We start from the raw sequence: 5,017 nt of genomic DNA on the forward strand, positions 1-5,017 counted from the left end.
CAGTGTACACAAATTTACACATACAGAATTTGTGCTTGATAACTAGACTACTCTTCTGAATTTAATGCTTGTATACATCTTAAATTTGCAGAATTTGGCTGATAATGCGAGGTCTTGGTGGAAAATAGTCTGTGTACACAGTATAAAAGATACAGAATTGTTTTCAGAGAATTGGAGTATTCTTCTGAATTTATGACAGGTAGCTTTCTGAAACTGAAAGGATTTGACTGATAATTGGAAGCTTTGATTCATTTTATAGTGTGCTGAGATTTACACATAAAGAATTTTTGCCTGATAACTAGACTACTCTTCTGAATTTAATGCTTGTATACATCTTAAATTTGCAGAATTTGGCTGATAATTCGAGGTCTTGGTGGAAAATAGTCTGTGTACACAGTAGAAATAGATAGAATTCTTTCTAGAGAATTGGAGTATTCTTCTGAATTTATGACAGGTAGGTTTCTGAAAGTGAAATGATTTGACTGATAATTGGAAACCTTGATTGATTTTACAGTTTGCACAGATTTAGACATACAGAATTTGTGCCTGATAACTAGACTACTCACGTGAATTTTTTGCTGGTATATATCTGAAAGTAAAAGAATTTGGCTTGTAATTGGAGGGCTTGGTGGAATGTACTTTGTGCACAGAGTAGAAAGATACAGAATTATCACTTGAGAATTGGAGTATTCTTCTGAATTTATTACAGGTAGCGTTATGAAACGGAAAGGATGTGACTGATAATTGGAAGACTTGATTGATTTTACAGTGTGCAGAGATTTAGACATACAGAATTTGTGCCTGATAAGTAGACTACTCCTCTGAATTTAATGCTTGTATGTATCTGAAAGTTACAGAATTTTGGCTGGTAATTGGATGGCCTGGTGGAATGTACGAATTACAGTATTCTTTTGAATTTATGACAGGTAGCTTTCTGAATCTGAAAGGATTTGACCGATAATTGGAGGACATGGTTGAATTTACTGTGTGTACACAATACAACATACAGAATTTGTGCCTGACAACTAGAGTACTCCTCTGAATTTAATGCTGGTATATATCTGAACGTTGCAGAATTTGGCTGATAATTTGAGTACTTTGTGGAATGTACCTTGTGCACACAGTATAAAGATACAGAATTTATTCCAGAGAGTTACAGTATTCTTCTGAATTTATTACAGGTGGCTTTCTGAAACTGAAAGGATTTGACTGATAATTGGAAGACTTGATTGATTTTACCGTGTGCACAGATTTATATATACAGAATTTGTGCCTGATAAGTAGACTACTCCTCTGAATTTAATGCTGGTATATATCTGAAAGTTAAAGAATTTTTTGATTATTGGAGGTCTTGGTGGAATGTACTTTGTGCACACAGTATAAATATACAGAATTCTTTCCAGAGAATTGGAGTATTCTTCTGAATTTATGACAGGTAGGTTTCTGAAACTGAAAGGATTGACTGATAATTGGAAGACTTGATTGGTTTTACAGTGTGCATATATTTACACATACAGAATTTGTTCATGATAACTAGACTACTCCTCTGAATATAATGCGGGTATATATCTGAATGTTACAGAATTTGACTGATAATTGGAGGGCTTGGTGGAATATATTTTATGCACACAGCACTCGGCGCTGCCACCCAGTGGCGGAAAACGAGATCGGAGCCCGGGACGCTCGGCGCTGCCACCCAGTGGCGGAAAACGAGATCGCAGCCCGGGAGCCGCGCGGCGCTGCCACCTAGTGGCGAGAAACGAGATGGCAGGCTTTAATCTGCGTTTCATCTGTTTGTTGTGCCTTTCTCTTCTACCTTTTCCCTACCGATTTTCTACCGGTTTTCTGCCTTTCTTCTGTATTTCTCCTGCCTTACTTCTTGCTTCCTGCCACGTTTTAGTGCCGTTGCTCAGCCTTTGAACTGCCGTTTTTCCTGTCGTTTCAAAATTCGTTTCCAACGTTTTCTGTCTCTCTTCTGATATTTTTTTCCGCCGTTCTCCTGCCTCTCTTCTGTCCTCCCTCTGCCTTCTCTCAGCCTTTTCTCTGTGCGTTTTCTGCTTTTTTCCCCGCGGTTTTCTATATTTTCCTGCCACTTTTCTGCCTTTCTTCGCCAATTTCTTCTCCCTGATCGCTCCCTCGCTTCCGCCTTTAATCTCCCTTGCTTCTGGGTTTTTTTTCTGCTTTTTTACTGCCGCTTCTTTGGGTTTTTTCTGCTTTTTTTCGAATTTTTTCGGCTTTTTTACCTGCCGGCCAATCGGAATCGCGCGTCGCCCGTTCCCGGTTCACGTGTCCGCCCGCGGCCAATCGGAAAGCGGCGTCGCTTCGTCCGCCATCTTGAATTTCTCGGCCAGTGGGACTCGCGCGTCGGCGTCGCTTAGCAACGCCCGAGCCAATCGGAACGCCGCGTCTTCTCGCGGCCATCTTGAATTTTTTCGGCCAATCGGAATCTCCCGCCGGCGTCGCTTAGCAACGCCCGAGCCAATCGGAAGGCCGCGTCCTCTCGCGGCCATCTTGGATTTTTCGGCCAATCGGAATCGCGCGTCGCCCGTTCCTGCTTCACGTGCCCGCCCGCGGCCAATCGGAAAGCGCCGTCGTTTCGCCGCCATTTTGAATTTCGCGGCCAATCGGAATCGCGCGTCGCCGTTGCCCGGCAACGCCGCCGCCAATCGGAACGTTGCGCTCGCCGCTGCCACCCGGTGGCCAAAAGCCATACCGCAGCTTTTTTTAAGCTCTCTCTCCTGCCGGGTGCCGCGCGCGCCAGCAGCCAATCAGGAAATTCCCGCCGTTTTCGCCGCCATTTTGAACGGCATTTTCTCTTCTCGGCACGGGGGAGAGGAGACTTTCCCAGCCCGATCTGAACCGCAGCTGGACGCCTGAGAGGTACGGGCGTGTTGCTCCACCGACCGTCCCTCCGCTCGGGCTGGTGTGTGCTGATGGGCTCTGGCTGGTGGGATGCACCTGGCCGTGCTGCTGCCTGCTAGCATGCTCACACCTCCTCTCTTTCCAGAGCGGCAGCCGAAAGCTGATTCTTTCACCTAATTCAGGGACAGAAAAGCTCCTGTCCATTAGCCTGCTCCAAGCCAGGAGCTCTGTTCCACAGAACCAGTTTTTCTACTTTTCTGAGGTCTTTTGTTTGGTTTTTTTTTTTTTTTAAGCTTATTATCTAGTCAGTTAACATCTCGGCAGCAGCTTTTGTTGAGGTTTCCCCCTGAACTGAAGAGGGTCTTCCATAGAGTATTTTGAAGGGACTTAATGTCTCCTCAGTCCTCAGTTTGGTTCTTGTTCGCAACAAGGCTAGAGGTCGTAACAGAGGCCAGGCTAGTCCGGTTTCTCGGCACAATTTTTCAATCTGTCATTTAAGGAAGTGGTTCGTCTTCTTTACCTGGCCCGTTGCTTGGGGTCTTTAGGGAGTGTGCAACTGCCAGTCTATCCCCAGAACCCGACTAATTTGTTGCGTAATTTTGGTCACAAATTGAGGGTCTCTGTCTGAGGATATTACTGCTGGGATCCCAAATCTCGGTATTACTTCATGTAGTAAAGCCTTAGTTACCTCTTTAGCCTTGTTTGTTTGGCAAGGGAATGCTTCTGGCCGTCCTGAAAAGGTATCAGTTAGTACAAGTAGATATTGGAACCCCCTTTTTCTTTCAAGTTCTGAAAAGTCAATTTGCCACCACTGTCCAGGGGAAGTACCCTTCCCAAATCTCACATTGTTGTGTTTCTTGTTTGATGGTTGTGTACAAGTTATAGGCGACAATGCGTTTGCTCAGATACTTACGTAGGGCTTTGACTCCTCAGTGAGACTTTCTATGTTCAACCAGGATTATAACCCAAAAGTAACGTGCTCGGCACCGCTACTGTCACCTGTGGTGGTGTAGCCCAACCGTTGTTCTCTGGTTTTCCCCCTAAATCCTGAATCGATTTCTGGTCGTCTTTTGAATGGTTAGGAATTTGGTTGATTGGGATTTTTCCATCCGGAATCAGAGAGGGTATCTCTGCTGTACCTTTTTCAGCTGCTGTCTTTGCTTCCTGATCTGCCGCCGAATTGGCTACCTCTTGTGCAGCTGTTCCGTTTTGGTGAGCTTTGCAATGCATAATCGCTACTTGCTTTGGTAACTTTAGCCATGCTAAAATATGCACGGTACCGGTACAGCAATTCTGCAAGCAATTATATACCACACACGTTGCCCCCGCTGTCCCAGCGAGGAGCGCCCAAGTTACCGTACCAGCGAACTCGCTAATTCCCCAGGGGCGAGCAGTATCGCTCCCTCACCCGGGCGCAAGGGGTACTTATACCCCCCTTTACAACTTACAGGGTCTTGGTGATCTCCGCTACTCCCCGTCACAGCGTGAGGTGTCCCATACGCGGCTTATGGACTCATCCCCTCTACCCCTGCAGGCTTCCCAGTTTACGTTCCCGGCCCGCTCGGTCTCTTCCCCTGCAGCGATGGGATGGGGATGGGAGACTCTCTGGAGAAGCAGTCTGGTGGCGCACCCAGAATGTCCCACGCCCCGCCCGGTCCAGCAGCCGGGCCGAGAGGGTCTCCTGCCTGGCTCGCCAATTGACGTGCGGAACAAAGTCTACCACACGGTGAAGGGTTATGAACCAGGTATGTATTGCGCCGGTGGGTGCGAGGGAGATAATTCTGCCCAGCTCGTGCACCTTATTGTATAACAAAGGGCTACGTACAGGGTACAGGTAGGGGTACGCAGAAGTGCCTATTACATATTTATGACCCTATCCCCGCTTCGTATTGTGGTGTAAGGCTCCTTCCGGTTTGTACTGGTGCAGCGTCTCCGGTAGATTTCCATGCCACGGAGCAGAACGCAAGCAATTCTGTTTTCCACATTCCGAGTCCTTCTTATCTGCAGCTGTCTGCCCTCCAGCTTCTTTGTTTTCAGCATTCGGGGTCTTCAAGGCCTCTACTGGTTCGAATTCCAGTGAGCTGAGGTTTCTTATCATGGTGTTATTTTACAGTGAATCGTGTCTTTCTCAATTTCTGATTTTCCCTTTGTTATA

The sequence above is a fragment of the Colius striatus genome, chromosome 2, assembly GCF_028858725.1.
Source record: "Colius striatus isolate bColStr4 chromosome 2, bColStr4.1.hap1, whole genome shotgun sequence".
Taxonomy (NCBI): domain Eukaryota; kingdom Metazoa; phylum Chordata; class Aves; order Coliiformes; family Coliidae; genus Colius; species Colius striatus.